This window comes from Oncorhynchus gorbuscha, linkage group LG23 (genome assembly GCF_021184085.1).
Source record: "Oncorhynchus gorbuscha isolate QuinsamMale2020 ecotype Even-year linkage group LG23, OgorEven_v1.0, whole genome shotgun sequence".
Taxonomy (NCBI): Eukaryota; Metazoa; Chordata; class Actinopteri; order Salmoniformes; family Salmonidae; genus Oncorhynchus; species Oncorhynchus gorbuscha.
Genome location: NC_060195.1, coordinates 35321450 through 35340888, shown reverse-complemented (window position 1 = coordinate 35340888; position 19439 = coordinate 35321450). Strand labels below are relative to the sequence as shown.

The 19439-nt window shown below is 41.3% G+C and overlaps 6 non-coding genes across 6 annotated transcripts; all 6 read left to right on the top strand.

Moving 5' to 3' along the window:
- The first annotated feature begins 1540 nt into the window (after positions 1–1540).
- Positions 1541–1613, top strand: trnaa-agc. The gene has a single exon. It is a non-coding gene; the product is annotated as a tRNA-Ala (tRNA).
- A 1176-nt stretch (positions 1614–2789) lies between these two features.
- trnaa-agc lies at positions 2790–2862 on the top strand. Its single transcript has one exon. It is a non-coding gene; the product is annotated as a tRNA-Ala (tRNA).
- Positions 2863–6036: 3174 nt separating this feature from the next.
- Positions 6037–6109, top strand: trnaa-agc. Its single transcript has one exon. It is a non-coding gene; the product is annotated as a tRNA-Ala (tRNA).
- An 846-nt stretch (positions 6110–6955) lies between these two features.
- trnaa-agc lies at positions 6956–7028 on the top strand. The gene has a single exon. It is a non-coding gene; the product is annotated as a tRNA-Ala (tRNA).
- A 1178-nt stretch (positions 7029–8206) lies between these two features.
- On the top strand, positions 8207–8279 carry trnaa-agc. The gene has a single exon. It is a non-coding gene; the product is annotated as a tRNA-Ala (tRNA).
- Positions 8280–13732: 5453 nt separating this feature from the next.
- trnaa-agc lies at positions 13733–13805 on the top strand. The gene has a single exon. It is a non-coding gene; the product is annotated as a tRNA-Ala (tRNA).
- Positions 13806–19439: the final 5634 nt, after the last annotated feature.

The following is a 19439-nucleotide window of genomic DNA, read 5'->3' as shown; positions in this document are numbered from 1 at the left end:
AGCGCTCGTTTAGCATCCTAGAGTTATTGGGATTGATTTCCGACATCCTCCAACTATTTAGTTTGGTTCAATCAGCACACATTGTTGTTGTAGCTCTGGATACTAACCCAACAATACAACTATTTCCACCACAGGGCTTACTGCAGTCACTACTTCAACCTTTACTGAACTACCATGAAAAATACTTTTAGACAGCTGAAGCAAGCATACTTTAAAAAAAAAGTATCCTTTCTTATGGACGAGGGATTTGGCAGTGCGGTCATTGAGATTTCATACTTCTTGTTGGAGGCACAGGGGGATTAGCTCAAATGGTAGAGCGCTCGCTTAGCATCCTAGAGGTATTGGGATTGATTTCCGCATCCTCCAACTATTTAGTTTGGTTCAATCAGCACACATTGTTGTTGTAGCTCTGGATACTAACCCAACAATACAACTATTTCCACCACAGGGCTTACTGCAGTCACTACTTCAACCTTTACTGAACTACCATGAAAAATACTTTTAGACAGCTGAAGCAAGCATACTTTAAAAAAGTATCCCTACTTATGGACGAGGGATTTGGCAGTGCTGTTATTGAGATTTCCTACTTCTTGTTGGAGGCACAGGGGATTAGCTCAAATGGTAGAGCGCTCGCTTAGCATGCGAGAGGTAGCGGGATCGATGCCCGCATCCTCCAACTATTTAGTTTAGTTCAATCAGCACACATTGTTGTTGTAGCTCTGGATACTAACCCAACAATACAACTATTTCCACCACGGGGCTTACTTCAGTCACTACTTCAACCTTTACTGAACTACCATGAAAAATACTTTTAGACAGCTGAAGCAAGCAAACTTTAAAAAAGTATCCTTTCTTATGGACGAGGGATTTGGCAGTGCGGTCATTGAGATTTCATACTTCTTGTTGGAGGCACAGGGGATTATCTCAAATGGTATAGAGCGCTCGTTTAGCATCCTAGAGGTATTGGGATTGATTTCCGCATCCTCCAACTATTTAGTTTGGTTCAATCAGCACACATTGTTGTTGTAGCTCTGGATACTAACCCAACAATACAACTATTTCCACCACAGGGCTTACTGCAGTCACTACTTCAACCTTTACTGAACTACCATGAAAAATACTTTTAGACAGCTGAAGCAAGCAAACTTTAAAAAAGTATCCTTTCTTATGGACGAGGGATTTGGCAGTGCGGTCATTGAGATTTCATACTTCTTGTTGGAGGCACAGGGGGATTATCTCAAATGGTATAGAGCGCTCGTTTAGCATCCTAGAGGTATTGGGATTGATTTCCGCATCCTCCAACTATTTAGTTTGGTTCAATCAGCACACATTGTTGTTGTAGCTCTGGATACTAACCCAACAATACAACTATTTCCACCACAGCGCTTACTGCAGTCACTACTTCAACCTTTACTGAACTACCATGAAAAATACTTTTAGACTCCTGAAGCAAGCATACTTTTAAAAAAGTACCCCTACTTATGGACGAGGGATTTGGCAGTGCTGTCATTGAGATTTCCTACTTCTTGTTGGAGGCACAGGGGGATTAGCTCAAATGGTAGAGCGCTCGCTTAGCATGCGAGAGGTAGCGGGATCGATGCCCGCATCCTCCAACTATTTAGTTTAGTTCAATCAGCACACATTGTTGTTGTAGCTCTGGATACTAACCCAACAATACAACTATTTCCACCACGGGGCTTACTTCAGTCACTACTTCAACCTTTACTGAACTACCATGAAAAATACTTTTAGACAGCTGAAGCAAGCAAACTTTAAAAAAAGTATCCTTTCTTATGGACGAGGGATTTGGCAGTGCGGTCATTGAGATGTCATACTTCTTGTTGGAGGCACAGGGGATTATCTCAAATGGTATAGAGCGCTCGTTTAGCATCCTAGAGGTATTGGGATTGATTTCCGCATCCTCCAACTATTTAGTTTGGTTCAATCAGCACACATTGTTGTTGTAGCTCTGGATACTAACCCAACAATACAACTATTTCCACCACAGGGCTTACTGCAGTCACTACTTCAACCTTTACTGAACTACCATGAAAAATACTTTTAGACAGCTGAAGCAAGCATACTTAAAAAAAGTATCCTTTCTTATGGACGAGGGATTTGGCAGTGCGGTCATTGAGATTTCATACTTCTTGTTGGAGGCACAGGGGATAATCTCAAATGGTATAGAGCGCTCGCTTAGCATCGTAGAGGTATTGGGATCGATTTCCGCATCCTCCAACTATTTAGTTTGGTTCAATCAGCACACATTGTTGTTGTAGCTTTGGATACTAACCCAACAATACAACTATTTCCAACACTGGGCTTACTGCAGTCACTACTTCAACCTTTACTGAACTACCATGAAAAATACTTTTAGACAGCTGAAGCAAGCATACTTTAAAAAAAAGTATCCTTTCTTATGGACGAGGGATTTGGCAGTGCGGTCATTGAGATTTCATACTTCTTGTTGGAGGCACAGGGGATTATCTCAAATGGTAGAGCGCTTGCTTAGCATGCGAGAGGTAGCGGGATCGATGCCCGCATCCTCAAACTATTTAGTTTAGTTCAATCAGCACACATTGTTGTTGTAGCTCTGGATACTAACCCAACAATACAACTATTTCCACCACAGCGCTTACTGCAGTCACTACTTCAACCTTTACTGAACTACCATGAAAAATACTTTTAGACACCTGAAGCAAGCATACTTTAAAAAAAGTACCCCTACTTATGGACGAGGGATTTGGCAGTGCTGTCATTGAGATTTCCTACTTCTTGTTGGAGGCACAGGGGGATTAGCTCAAATGGTAGAGCGCTCGCTTAGCATGCGAGAGGTAGCGGGATCGATGCCCGCATCCTCCAACTATTTAGTTTAGTTCAATCAGCACACGTTGTTGTAGCTCTGGATTGATTTAACTAATCGAAGGATTAGTTAACAAATTGAATCAAGTGTGCTTGTCTGGCTCTAAAATGTGAATGTGTGTTGCTGGGGCAACCTGAGGACTGAATTTGGGAAACACCAGTGGAAGGTAGAGTGTGGTGGCGAGTTTAAATATTGATTCAAAATAGACCTACCAGTAGACGACGCTATCCTAGCCGTTAATAATATATGAGGCAAAGTAATGTTTTATACTCTGCACTTTGAATTGTTGTGAGTTCATGACGTATTTCCCATGTAGTGTTTTAATAGGATAATTTAGGGACAGTTCAAAAATTACTGGGTGAGTGGGGGCTTGTAGCTCTCAAACTCTAGGGGTGTTTTTCCAAACATACTGCTATGCTCCGCACTCATGCTCCGATTGTAATTCTCCACTCCGTTGTCTTGAGTACGTTTTTGTGTGGACGCGAGTGAGGAGAATGCATAAAGCAATACATTTAAGACGCACTCGCACTCTCCCTACTGTATTACCTCACGCTTCACCACCCCATTCACTGAACCTCCTTCCAGCCAGGACAATGGCAACAATAGACGAATCAAGATATACACAAAGCAAACGTTTGACTTCACAATTATCAGCTAGATATGCGAATCGTAACAATTTGTAAGTCGCTCTGGATAAGAGCGTCTGCTAAATGACTTAAATGTAATGTAAATGTAACAATTTAGCTAGCCAGATAGCTAAACAGGACAAAAATGACCTAAAACGAATAATACGTAAGATAGATGTCAATTCTTCATGGTTACATTAGCTAGCTAACAATGCTTTGTGGCTATCTGGCTAGTTAACAGTACTAGTAACTAGCCAGTCAGCCCTATTGATTAATTATGGGCTTGCGATCTAAGGTACTTAGGCAGGTAACGTTAAACATGCTGAACAATACCAAATTACTCATGAACCATTAAGAGGGATCCCCATTTAAGTGCTTTATTAAAAGGTAAAACAAAAAGAGCAGGAGTCATAAATATATTTATATCTCTATATTTATACATATTGAAAATAATTGGTATGTAGCAGAGTTCTCTAAGTATCTGAAGTGAACTGCCTTACTGCCTCAACTCCTCTCTAACTACAGACTCCATCACTCTCCATCTTATTATTATCATCTGAAGCTTTGGAAGCCATCGGCCAAGTATGTACCAGATCACCTTGAGTTTATTTGAGTTTTTAAAGCTACTTTGAGATTCTGTGTGTAATGAAAAGTGCTATACAGAATAAATCATAATAATTATTATTTATCCTACAGGGGAGGAGGAGCACTTGTCACAATGGCTTTGCGATATGATGGACAGCTTTCTTTTTGCTACTAAACAGGTCCTAATATCTTAGTCTGTGTGCCAGTTCATTCTCTCTTTTGACTTTGTTGTGGCAAGCAGAAACACACTGGAATTGAGGAAATCCCACCAAACCACCGAATTATTACTTAAATTAAAGGGACAAATTATGTGGTCGCTTGGGGTAATGCAAAAATCCCCTTTGGTTATCACATGTAGGCACATGTGTAGTTTATGAGACAGATCTTTGATTTAGTAGCTGTTCATTTGTTAGTAAATGTTGGGAGCTGTGACTCTTATTTATTCTACTGGAAGGCTGTCCTCTCCTCTGCTTACAGTAGAAAGGCCTTGGAGCGATCCACTGAGACGCAGTGAGCATAAGCACGACAAAAGACAGGAAAACAGTGACCATGTTTCGCTTTTCTCCACGATCAACTGATCCTAATGTTATTCCACAGACAGCCAGCAGGGGGAACTCCAGACTCGCAGTTTTTTTTTATCATACACCCATAACTCACTAACCCAACAATACAACTATTTCCACCACTGGGCTTACCAGTCACTATTTCAACCTTTACTGAACTACCATGAAAATTAATTTTAGACAGCTGAAGCAAGCATACTTTTTAAAAAGTATCCCTTCTTATGGACGAAGGATTTGGCCGGTCCAGATTTCCTACTTCTTGTTGGAGGCACAGGGGATTAGCTCAAATGGTAGAGCGCTCGTAGCATGCGAGAGGTAGCGGGATCGATGCCCGCATCCTCCAACTATTTAGTTTAGTTCAATCAGCACACATTGTTGTTGTAGCTCTGGATACTAACCCAACAATACAACTATTTCCACCACGGGGCTTACTGCAGTCACTACTTCAACCTTTACTGAACTACCATGAAGAATACTTTTAGACAGCTGAAGCAAGCATACTTAAAAAAAAAGTATCTTTCTTATGGACGAGGGATTTGGCAGTGCTGTTATTGAGATTTCCTACTTCTTGTTGGAGGCACAGGGGGATTAGCTCAAATGGTAGAGCGCTCGCTTAGCATGCGAGAGGTAGTGGGATCGACCTTTACTGAACTACCATGAAAAATACTTTTACACAGCTGAAGCAAGCACTTAAAAAAAAAATTATCTTTCTTATGGACGAGGGATTTGGCAGTGCGGTCATTGAGATTTCATACTTCTTGTTGGAGGCACAGGGGGATTATCTCAAATGGTATAGAGCGCTCGTTTAGCATCCTAGAGGTATTGGGATCGATTCCCGCATCCTCCAACTATTTAGTTTGGTTCAATCAGCACACATTGTTGTTGTAGCTTTGGATACTAACCCAACAATACAACTATTTCCAACACTGGGCTTACTTCAGTCACTACTTCAACCTTTACTGAACTACCATGAAAAATACTTTTAGACACCTGAAGCAAGCAAACTTTAAAAAAAGTATCCTTTCTTATGGACGAGGGATTTGGCAGTGCGGTCATTGAGATTTCATACTTCTTGTTGGAGGCACAGGGGGATTATCTCAAATGGTATAGAGCGCTCGTTTAGCATCCTAGAGGTATTGGGATCGATTTCCGCATCCTCCAACTATTTAGTTTGGTTCAATCAGCACACATTGTTGTTGTAGCTCTGGATACTAACCCAACAATACAACTATTTCCACCACAGGGCTTACTGCAGTCACTACTTCAACCTTTACTGAACTACCATGAAAAATACTTTTAGACAGCTGAAGCAAGCATACTTTAAAAAAGTATCCCTTCTTATGGACGAGGGATTTGGCAGTGCGGTCATTGAGATTTCCTACTTCTTGTTGGAGGCACAGGGGGATTAGCTCAAATGGTAGAGCGCTCGCTTAGCATGCGAGAGGTAGCGGGATCGATGCCCGCATCCTCCAACTATTTAGTTTAGTTCAATCAGCACACATTGTTGTTGTAGCTCTGGATACTAACCCAACAATACAACTATTTCCACCACGGGGCTTACTTCAGTCACTACTTCAACCTTTACTGAACTACCATGAAAAATACTTTTAGACAGCTGAAGCAAGCAAACTTTAAAAAAGTATCCTTTCTTATGGACGAGGGATTTGGCAGTGCGGTCATTGAGATTTCATACTTCTTGTTGGAGGCACAGGGGATTATCTCAAATGGTATAGAGCGCTCGTTTAGCATCCTAGAGGTATTGGGATTGATTTCCGCATCCTCCAACTATTTAGTTTGGTTCAATCAGCACACATTGTTGTTGTAGCTCTGGATACTAACCCAACAATACAACTATTTCCACCACAGGGCTTACTGCAGTCACTATTTCAACCTTTACTGAACTACCATGAAAATTAATTTTAGACAGCTGAAGCAAGCATACTTTTAAAAAGTATCCCTTCTTATGGACGAAGGATTTGGCAGTGCGGTCATTGAGATTTCATACTTCTTGTTGGAGGCACAGGGGGATTATCTCAAATGGTAGACTAGAGGTATTGGGATTGATTTCCGCATCCTCCAACTATTTAGTTTGGTTCAATCAGCACACATTGTTGTTGTAGCTCTGGATACTAACCCAACAATACAACTATTTCCACCACAGCGCTTACTGCAGTCACTACTTCAACCTTTACTGAACTACCATGAAAAATACTTTTAGACACCTGAAGCAAGCATACTTTAAAAAAAGTACCCCTACTTATGGACGAGGGATTTGGCAGTGCTGTCATTGAGATTTCCTACTTCTTGTTGGAGGCACAGGGGGATTAGCTCAAATGGTAGAGCGCTCGCTTAGCATGCGAGAGGTAGTGGGATCGATGCCCGCATCCTCCAACTATTTAGTTTAGTTCAATCAGCACACATTGTTGTTGTAGCTCTGGATACTAACCCAACAATACAACTATTTCCACCACGGGGCTTACTTCAGTCACTACTTCAACCTTTACTGAACTACCATGAAAAATACTTTTAGACAGCTGAAGCAAGCAAACTTTAAAAAAGTATCCTTTCTTATGGACGAGGATTTGGCAGTGCGGTCATTGAGATGTCATACTTCTTGTTGGAGGCACAGGGGGATTATCTCAAATGGTATAGAGCGCTCGTTTAGCATCCTAGAGGTATTGGGATTGATTTCCGCATCCTCCAACTATTTAGTTTGGTTCAATCAGCACACATTGTTGTTGTAGCTCTGGATACTAACCCAACAATACAACTATTTCCACCACAGGGCTTACTGCAGTCACTACTTCAACCTTTACTGAACTACCATGAAAAATACTTTTAGACAGCTGAAGCAAGCAAACTTTAAAAAAGTATCCTTTCTTATGGACGAGGGATTTGGCAGTGCGGTCATTGAGATTTCATACTTCTTGTTGGAGGCACAGGGGATTATCTCAAATGGTATAGAGCGCTCGTTTAGCATCCTAGAGGTATTGGGATTGATTTCCGCATCCTCCAACTATTTAGTTTGGTTCAATCAGCACACATTGTTGTTGTAGCTCTGGATACTAACCCAACAATACAACTATTTCCACCACAGGGCTTACTGCAGTCACTACTTCAACCTTTACTGAACTACCATGAAAAATACTTTTAGACAGCTGAAGCAAGCAAACTTTAAAAAAAAGTATCCTTTCTTATGGACGAGGGATTTGGCAGTGCGGTCATTGAGATTTCATACTTCTTGTTGGAGGCACAGGGGGATTATCTCAAATGGTATAGAGCGCTCGTTTAGCATCCTAGAGGTATTGGGATTGATTTCCGCATCCTCCAACTATTTAGTTTGGTTCAATCAGCACACATTGTTGTTGTAGCTCTGGATACTAACCCAACAATACAACTATTTCCACCACAGCGCTTACTGCAGTCACTACTTCAACCTTTACTGAACTACCATGAAAAATACTTTTAGACACCTGAAGCAAGCATACTTTAAAAAAAGTACCCCTACTTATGGACGAGGGATTTGGCAGTGCTGTCATTGAGATTTCCTACTTCTTGTTGGAGGCACAGGGGGATTAGCTCAAATGGTAGAGCGCTTGCTTAGCATGCGAGAGGTAGCGGGATCGATGCCCGCATCCTCCAACTATTTAGTTTAGTTCAATCAGCACACATTGTTGTTGTAGCTCTGGATACTAACCCAACAATACAACTATTTCCACCACAGGGCTTACTTCAGTCACTACTTCAACCTTTACTGAACTACCATGAAAAATACTTTTAGACACCTGAAGCAAGCAAACTTTAAAAAAGTATCCTTTCTTATGGACGAGGGATTTGGCAGTGCGGTCATTGAGATTTCATACTTCTTGTTGGAGGCACAGGGGGATTAGCTCAAATGGTAGAGCGCTCGTTTAGCATCCTAAGGTATTGGGATTGATGCCCGCATCCTCCAACTATTTAGTTTGGTTCAATCAGCACACATTGTTGTTGTAGCTCTGGATACTAACCCAACAATACAACTATTTCCACCACGGGGGCTTACTGCAGTCACTACTTCAACCTTTTACTGAACTACCATGAAAAATACTTTTAGACAGCTGAAGCAAGCAAACTTTTAAAAAAAAAAAAGTATCCTTTCTTATGGACGAGGATTTGGCAGTGCGGTCATTGAGATTTCATACTTCTTGTTGGAGGCACAGGGGATTATCTCAAATGGTATAGAGCGCTCGTTTAGCATCCTAGAGGTATTGGGATTGATTTCCGCATCCTCCAACTATTTAGTTTGGTTCAATCAGCACACATTGTTGTTGTAGCTCTGGATACTAACCCAACAATACAACTATTTCCACCACAGCGCTTACTGCAGTCACTACTTCAACCTTTACTGAACTACCATGAAAAATACTTTTAGACACCTGAAGCAAGCATACTTTAAAAAAGTACCCCTACTTATGGACGAGGATTTGGCAGTGCTGTCATTGAGATTTCCTACTTCTTGTTGGAGGCACAGGGGATTAGCTCAAATGGTAGAGCGCTTGCTAGCATGCGAGAGGTAGTGGGATCGATGCCCGCATCCTCCAACTATTTAGTTTAGTTCAATCAGCACACATTGTTGTTGTAGCTCTGGATACTAACCCAACAATACAACTATTTCCACCACGGGGCTTACTTCAGTCACTACTTCAACCTTTACTGAACTACCATGAAAAATACTTTTAGACAGCTGAAGCAAGCAAACTTTAAAAAAGTATCCTTTCTTATGGACGAGGGATTTGGCAGTGCGGTCATTGAGATGTCATACTTCTTGTTGGAGGCACAGGGGGATTATCTCAAATGGTAGAGCGCTCGCTTAGCATCCTAGAGGTATTGGGATTGATTTCCGCATCCTCCAACTATTTAGTTTGGTTCAATCAGCACACATTGTTGTTGTAGCTCTGGATACTAACCCAACAATACAACTATTTCCACCACAGGGCTTACTGCAGTCACTATTTCAACCTTTACTGAACTACCATGAAAATTAATTTTAGACAGCTGAAGCAAGCATACTTTTTAAAAAGTATCCTTTCTTATGGACGAAGGATTTGGCAGTGGTCATTGAGATTTCATACTTGTTAGAGGCACAGGGGGATTAGCTCAAATGGTAGAAGTTTAGCATGTGAGAGGTATTGGGATCGATGCCCGCATCCTCCAACTATTTAGTTTAGTTCAATCAGCACACATTGTTGTTGTAGCTCTGGATACTAACCCAACAATACAACTATTTCCACCACGGGCTTACTGCAGTCACTACTTCAACCTTTACTGAACTACCATTAGACAGCTGAACAAGCACTTAAAAAAAAAGTATCCTTTCTTATGGACGAGGATTTGGCAGTGCGGTCATTGAGACTTGTTGGAGGCAAGGGGATTATCTCAAATGGTATAGATCAGCATCCTAGAGGTATGGGATTGATGCCCGCATCCTCCAACTATTTAGTTTGGTTCAATCAGCACACATTGTTGTTGTAGCTCTGGATACTAACCCAACAATACAACTATTTCCACCACAGGGCTTACTGCAGTCACTACTTCAACCTTTACTGAACTACCATGAAAAATACTTTTAGACAGCTGAAGCAAGCATACTTTAAAAAAGTAACTTATGGACGAGGGATTTGGCAGTGCTGTCATTGAGATTTCCTACTTCTTGTTGGAGGCACAGGGGATTAGCTCAAATGGTAGAGCTCGCTTAGCATGCGAGAGGTAGCGGGATCGATGCCCGCATCCTCCAACTATTTAGTTTAGTTCAATCAGCACACATTGTTGTTGTAGCTCTGGATACTAACCCAACAATACAACTATTTCCACCACGGGGCTTACTTCAGTCACTACTTCAACCTTTACTGAACTACCATGAAAATACTTTTAGACAGCTGAAGCAAGCAAACTTTTTAAAAAAAAGTATCCTTTCTTATGGACGAGGGATTTGGCAGTGCGGTCATTGAGATTTCATACTTCTTGTTGGAGGCACAGGGGGATTATCTCAAATGGTATAGAGCGCTGCTTAGCATCCTAGAGGTATTGGGATTGATTGCCCGCATCCTCCAACTATTTAGTTTGGTTCAATCAGCACACATTGTTGTTGTAGCTCTGGATACTAACCCAACAATACAACTATTTCCACCACAGGGCTTACTGCAGTCACTATTTCAACCTTTACTGAACTACCATGAAAAATAATTTAGACAGCTGAAGCAAGCAAACTTTTTAAAAAAAAAAAAGTATCCTTTCTTATGGACGAGGGATTTGGCAACGGTCATTGAGATTTCATACTTCTTGTTGGAGGCACAGGGGGATTATCTCAAATGGTATAGACTCTTAGCATCCGAGAGGTATTGGGATTGATTTCCGCATCCTCCAACTATTTAGTTTGGTTCAATCAGCACACATTGTTGTTGTAGCTCTGGATACTAACCCAACAATACAACTATTTCCACCACAGCGCTTACTGCAGTCACTACTTCAACCTTTACTGAACTACCATGAAAATACTTTTAGACACCTGAAGCAAGCATATTTAAAAAAAGTACCCCTACTTATGGACGAGGATTTGGCAGTGCTGTCATTGAGATTTCCTACTTCTTGTTGGAGGCACAGGGGATTAGCTCAAATGGTAGAGCGTTCGCTAGCATGCGAGAGGTAGCGGGATCGATGCCCGCATCCTCCAACTATTTAGTTTAGTTCAATCAGCACACATTGTTGTTGTAGCTCTGGATACTAACCCAACAATACAACTATTTCCACCACGGGCTTACTTCAGTCACTACTTCAACCTTTACTGAACTACCATGAAAAATACTTTTAGACAGCTGAAGCAAGCAAACTTTAAAAAAGTATCCTTTCTTATGGACGAGGGATTTGGCAGTGCGGTCATTGAGATGTCATACTTCTTGTTGGAGGCACAGGGGGATTATCTCAAATGGTATAGAGCGCTCGTTTAGCATCCTAGAGGTATTGGGATTGATTTCCGCATCCTCCAACTATTTAGTTTGGTTCAATCAGCACACATTGCTGTTGTAGCTCTGGATACTAACCCAACAATACAACTATTTCCACCACAGGGCTTACTGCAGTCACTATTTCAACCTTTACTGAACTACCATGAAAAATACTTTTAGACAGCTGAAGCAAGCAAACTTTAAAAAAGTATCCCTTCTTATGGGAGGATTTGGCAGTCATTGAGATTTCCTACTTCTTGTTGGAGGCACAGGGGGATTAGCTCAAATGGTCTCGCTTAGCATGCGAGAGGTAGCGGGATCGATGCCCGCATCCTCCAACTATTTAGTTTAGTTCAATCAGCACACATTGTTGTTGTTCTGGATACTAACCCAACAATACAACTATTTCCACCACTGGGCTTACTTCAGTCACTACTTCAACCTTTACTGAACTACCATGAAAAATACTTTTAGACAGCTGAAGCAAGCAATACTTAAAAAAAGTATCCTTTCTTATGGACGAGGGATTTGGCAGTGCGGTCATTGAGATTTCATACTTTGTTGGAGGCACAGGGGGATTATCTCAAATGGTATAGAGCGCTTGCTTTAGCATCCTAGAGGTATTGGGATTGATCCGCATCCTCCAACTATTTAGTTTGGTTCAATCAGCACACATTGTTGTTGTAGCTCTGGATACTAACCCAACAATACAACTATTTCCACCACAGGGCTTACTGCAGTCACTACTTCAACCTTTACTGAACTACCATGAAAAATACTTTTAGACAGCTGAAGCAAGCAAACTTTAAAAAAAAGTATCCTTCTTATGGACGAGGGATTTGGCAGTGCGGTCATTGAGATTTCATACTTTTGTTGGAGGCACAGGGGATTAGCTCAAATGGTATTGAGCTCGCTTAGCATCCTAGAGGTATTGGGATTGATGCCCGCATCCTCCAACTATTTAGTTTGGTTCAATCAGCACACATTGTTGTTGTAGCTCTGATACTAACCCAACAATACAACTAGTTTTCCACCACAGGGCTTACTGCAGTCACTACTTCAACCTTTACTGAACTACCATGAAAATACTTTTAGACAGCTACTTTAAAAAAGTATCCTTTCTTATGGACGAGGGATTTGGCAGTGCGGTCATTGAGATTTCATACTTCTTGTTGGAGGCACAGGGGGATTAGCTCAAATGGTATAGAGCGCTCGTTTAGCATCCTAGAGGTATTGGGATTGATTTCCGCATCCTCCAACTATTTAGTTTGGTTCAATCAGCACACATTGTTGTTGTAGCTCTGGATACTAACCCAACAATACAACTATTTCCACCACAGGGCTTACTGCAGTCACTACTTCAACCTTTACTGAACTACCATGAAAATACTTTTAGACACCTGAAGCAAGCATACTTTAAAAAAGTATCCTTTACTTATGGACGAGGGATTTGGCAGTGCGGTCATTGAGATTTCATACTTCTTGTTGGAGGCACAGGGGGATTATCTCAAATGGTATAGAGTCGCTTAGCATCCTAGAGGTATTGGGATTGATGCCCGCATCCTCCAACTATTTAGTTTGGTTCAATCAGCACACATTGTTGTTGTAGCTCTGGATACTAACCCAACAATACAACTATTTCCACCACAGGCTTACTGCAGTCACTACTCAACCTTTACTGAACTACCATGAAAATACTTTTAGACAGCTGAAGCAAGCAACTTTAAAAAAGTATCCTTTCTTATGGACGAGGGATTTGGCAGTGCGGTCATTGAGATGTCATACTTCTTGTTGGAGGCACAGGGGGATTATCTCAAATGGTATAGAGCGCTCTTAGCATCCTAGAGGTATTGGGATTGATTTCCGCATCCTCCAACTATTTAGTTTGGTTCAATCAGCACACATTGTTGTTGTAGCTCTGGATACTAACCCAACAATACAACTATTTCCACCACAGGGCTTACTGCAGTCACTACTTCAACCTTTACTGAACTACCATGAAAAATACTTTTAGACAGCTGAAGCAAGCATACTTTAAAAAAAAGTATCCTTTCTTATGGACGAGGGATTTGGCAGTGCTGTTATTGAGATTTCCTACTTCTTGTTGGAGGCACAGGGGGATTAGCTCAAATGGTAGAGCGCTCGCTTAGCATGCGAGAGGTAGTGGGATCGATGCCCGCATCCTCCAACTATTTAGTTTGGTTCAATCAGCACACATTGTTGTTGTAGCTCTGGATACTAACCCAACAATACAACTATTTCCACCACACTGGGCTTACTGCAGTCACTACTTCAACCTTTACTGAACTACCATGAAAATACTTTTAGACAGCTGAAGCAAGCATACTTTAAAAAAAGTATCTCCTACTTATGGACGAGGGATTTGGCAGTGCTGTCATTGAGATTTCTACTTCTTGTTGGAGGCACAGGGGGATTAGCTCAAATGGTAGAGCGCTATTTTAGCATCCTAGAGGTATTGGGATTGATGCCCGCATCCTCCAACTATTTAGTTTGGTTCAATCAGCACACATTGTTGTTGTAGCTCTGGATACTAACCCAACAATACAACTATTTCCACCACAGCTTACTGCAGTCACTACTTCAACCTTTACTGAACTACCATGAAAAATACTTTTAGACACCTGAAGCAAGCATACTTTAAAAAAAAGTATCCCTACTTATGGACGAGGGATTTGGCAGTGCTGTCATTGAGATTTCCTACTTCTTGTTGGAGGCACAGGGGATTAGCTCAAATGTTAGAGCGCTCGCTTAGCATGCGAGAGGTAGCGGGATCGATGCCCGCATCCTCCAACTATTTAGTTTAGTTCAATCAGCACACATTGTTGTTGTAGCTCTGGATACTAACCCAACAATACAACTATTTCCACCACGGGGCTTACTTCAGTCACTACTTCAACCTTTACTGAACTACCATGAAAAAATACTTTTAGACAGCTGAAGCAAGCAAACTTTTAAAAAAAGTATCCTTTCTTATGGACGAGGGATTTGGCAGTGCGGTCATTGAGATGTCATACTTCTTGTTGGAGGCACAGGGGATTATCTCAAATGGTATAGAGCGCTCGTTTAGCATCCTAGAGGTATTGGGATTGATTTCCGCATCCTCCAACTATTTAGTTTGGTTCAATCAGCACACATTGTTGTTGTAGCTCTGGATACTAACCCAACAATACAACTATTTCCACCACAGGGCTTACTGCAGTCACTATTTCAACCTTTACTGAACTACCATGAAAAATACTTTTAGACAGCTGAAGCAAGCATACTTTAAAAAAAGTATCCCTTCTTATGGACGAAGGATTTGGCAGTACGGTCATTGAGATTTCCTACTTCTTGTTGGAGGCACAGGGGATTAGCTCAAATGGTAGAGCGCTTGCTTAGCATCCTAGAGGTATTGGGATTGATTTCCGCATCCTCCAACTATTTAGTTTGGTTCAATCAGCACACATTGTTGTTGTAGCTCTGGATACTAACCCAACAATACAACTATTTCCACCACAGCGCTTACTGCAGTCACTACTTCAACCTTTACTGAACTACCATGAAAAATACTTTTAGACACCTGAAGCAAGCATACTTTAAAAAAAGTATCCCTACTTATGGACGAGGGATTTGGCAGTGCTGTCATTGAGATTTCATACTTCTTGTTGGAGGCACAGGGGGATTAGCTCAAATGGTAGAGCGCTCGCTTAGCATGCGAGAGGTATTGGGATCGATGCCCGCATCCTCCAACTATTTAGTTTAGTTCAATCAGCACACATTGTTGTTGTAGCTCTGGATACTAACCCAACAATACAACTATTTCCACCACGGGGCTTACTGCAGTCACTACTTCAACCTTTACTGAACTACCATGAAAAATACTTTTAGACAGCTGAAGCAAGCAAACTTTAAAAAAGTATCCTTTCTTATGGACGAGGGATTTGGCAGTGCGGTCATTGAGATTTCATACTTCTTGTTGGAGGCACAGGGGATTATCTCAAATGGTATAGAGCGCTCGTTTAGCATCCTAGAGGTATTGGGATTGATTTCCGCATCCTCCAACTATTTAGTTTGGTTCAATCAGCACACATTGTTGTTGTAGCTCTGGATACTAACCCAACAATACAACTATTTCCACCACAGGGCTTACTGCAGTCACTACTTCAACCTTTACTGAACTACCATGAAAAATACTTTTAGACAGCTGAAGCAAGCATACTTTAAAAAAAGTATCCCTTCTTATGGACGAGGGATTTGGCAGTGCGGTCATTGAGATTTCATACTTCTTGTTGGAGGCACAGGGGATTAGCTCAAATGGTAGAGCGCTCGCTTAGCATGCGAGAGGTATTGGGATCGATGCCCGCATCCTCCAACTATTTAGTTTAGTTCAATCAGCACACATTGTTGTTGTAGCTCTGGATACTAACCCAACAATACAACTATTTCCACCACTGGGCTTACTTCAGTCACTACTTCAACCTTTACTGAACTACCATGAAAAATACTTTTAGACAGCTGAAGCAAGCAAACTTTAAAAAAGTATCCTTTCTTATGGACGAGGGATTTGGCAGTGCGGTCATTGAGATTTCATACTTCTTGTTGGAGGCACAGGGGATTATCTCAAATGGTATAGAGCGCTGTTTAGCATCCTAGAGGTATTGGGATTGATTTCCGCATCCTCCAACTATTTAGTTTGGTTCAATCAGCACACATTGTTGTTGTAGCTCTGGATACTAACCCAACAATACAACTATTTCCACCACAGGGCTTACTGCAGTCACTACTTCAACCTTTACTGAACTACCATGAAAAATACTTTTAGACAGCTGAAGCAAGCATACTTTAAAAAAGTATCCTTTCTTATGGACGAGGGATTTGGCAGTGCGGTCATTGAGATTTCATACTTCTTGTTGGAGGAACAGGGGATTATCTCAAATGGTATAGAGCGCTCGTTTAGCATCCTAGAGGTATTGGGATTGATTTCCGCATCCTCCAACTATTTAGTTTGGTTCAATCAGCACACATTGTTGTTGTAGCTCTGGATACTAACCCAACAATACAACTATTTCCACCACAGCGCTTACTGCAGTCACTACTTCAACCTTTACTGAACTACCATGAAAAATACTTTTAGACACCTGAAGCAAGCATACTTTAAAAAAAGTACCCCTACTTATGGACGAGGATTTGGCAGTGCTGTCATTGAGATTTCCTACTTCTTGTTGGAGGCACAGGGGATTAGCTCAAATGGTAGAGCGCTCGCTTAGCATGCGAGAGGTAGCGGGATCGATGCCCGCATCCTCCAACTATTTAGTTTAGTTCAATCAGCACACATTGTTGTTGTAGCTCTGGATACTAACCCAACAATACAACTATTTCCACCACGGGGCTTACTTCAGTCACTACTTCAACCTTTACTGAACTACCATGAAAAATACTTTTAGACAGCTGAAGCAAGCAAACTTTAAAAAAGTATCCTTTCTTATGGACGAGGGATTTGGCAGTGCGGTCATTGAGATGTCATACTTCTTGTTGGAGGCACAGGGGGATTATCTCAAATGGTATAGAGCGCTCGTTTAGCATCCTAGAGGTATTGGGATTGATTTCCGCATCCTCCAACTATTTAGTTTGGTTCAATCAGCACACATTGTTGTTGTAGCTCTGGATACTAACCCAACAATACAACTATTTCCACCACAGGGCTTACTGCAGTCACTACTTCAACCTTTACTGAACTACCATGAAAAATACTTTTAGACAGCTGAAGCAAGCATACTTAAAAAAAGTATCTTTCTTATGGACGAGGGATTTGGCAGTGCGGTCATTGAAATTTCATACTTCTTGTTGGAGGCACAGGGGGATTATCTCAAATGGTATAGAGCGCTCGCTTAGCATCGTAGAGGTATTGGGATCGATTTCCGCATCCTCCAACTATTTAGTTTGGTTCAATCAGCACACATTGTTGTTGTAGCTTTGGATACTAACCCAACAATACAACTATTTCCAACACTGGGCTTACTGCAGTCACTACTTCAACCTTTACTGAACTACCATGAAAAATACTTTTAGACAGCTGAAGCAAGCATACTTTAAAAAAAGTATCCTTTCTTATGGACGAGGGATTTGGCAGTGCGGTCATTGAGATTTCATACTTCTTGTTGGAGGCACAGGGGGATTATCTCAAATGGTAGAGCGCTTGCTTAGCATGCGAGAGGTAGCGGGATCGATGCCCGCATCCTCAAACTATTTAGTTTAGTTCAATCAGCACACATTGTTGTTGTAGCTCTGGATACTAACCCAACAATACAACTATTTCCACCACAGCGCTTACTGCAGTCACTACTTCAACCTTTACTGAACTACCATGAAAAATACTTTTAGACACCTGAAGCAAGCATACTTTAAAAAAAGTACCCCTACTTATGGACGAGGGATTTGGCAGTGCTGTCATTGAGATTTCCTACTTCTTGTTGGAGGCACAGGGGATTAGCTCAAATGGTAGAGCGCTCGCTTAGCATGCGAGGTAGCGGGATCGATGCCCGCATCCTCCAACTATTTAGTTTAGTTCAATCAGCACACGTTGTTGTAGCTCTGGATTGATTTAACTAATCGAAGGATTAGTTAACAAATTGAATCAAGTGTGCTTGTCTGGCTCTAAAATGTGAATGTGTGTTGCTGGGGCAACCTGAGGACTGAATTTGGGAAACACCAGTGGAAGGTAGAGTGTGGTGGCGAGTTTAAATATTGATTCAAAATAGACCTACCAGTAGACGACGCTATCCTAGCCGTTAATAATATATGAGGCAAAGTAATGTTTTATACTCTGCACTTTGAATTGTTGTGAGTTCATGACGTATTTCCCATGTAGTGTTTTAATAGGATAATTTAGGGACAGTTCAAAAATTACTGGGTGAGTGGGGGCTTGTAGCTCTCAAACTCTAGGGGTGTTTTTCCAAACATACTGCTATGCTCCGCACTCATGCTCCGATTGTAATTCTCCACTCCGTTGTCTTGAGTACGTTTTTGTGTGGACGCGAGTGAGGAGAATGCATAAAGCAATACATTTAAGACGCACTCGCACTCTCCCTACTGTATTACCTCACGCTTCACCACCCCATTCACTGAACCTCCTTCCAGCCAGGACAATGGCAACAATAGACGAATCAAGATATACACAAAGCAAACGTTTGACTTCACAATTATCAGCTAGATATGCGAATCGTAACAATTTGTAAGTCGCTCTGGATAAGAGCGTCTGCTAAATGACTTAAATGTAATGTAAATGTAACAATTTAGCTAGCCAGATAGCTAAACAGGACAAAAATGACCTAAAACGAATAATACGTAAGATAGATGTCAATTCTTCATGGTTACATTAGCTAGCTAACAATGCTTTGTGGCTATCTGGCTAGTTAACAGTACTAGTAACTAGCCAGTCAGCCCTATTGATTAATTATGGGCTTGCGATCTAAGGTACTTAGGCAGGTAACGTTAAACATGCTGAACAATACCAAATTACTCATGAACCATTAAGAGGGATCCCCATTTAAGTGCTTTATTAAAAGGTAAAACAAAAAGAGCAGGAGTCATAAATATATTTATATCTCTATATTTATACATATTGAAAATAATTGGTATGTAGCAGAGTTCTCTAGCACATACAAGTGCAAGCTAAGTATCTGAAGTGAACTGCCTTACTGCCTCAACTCCTCTCTAACTACAGACTCCATCACTCTCCATCTTATTATTATCATCTGAAGCTTTGGAAGCCATCGGCCAAGTATGTACCAGATCACCTTGAGTTTATTTGAGTTTTTAAAGC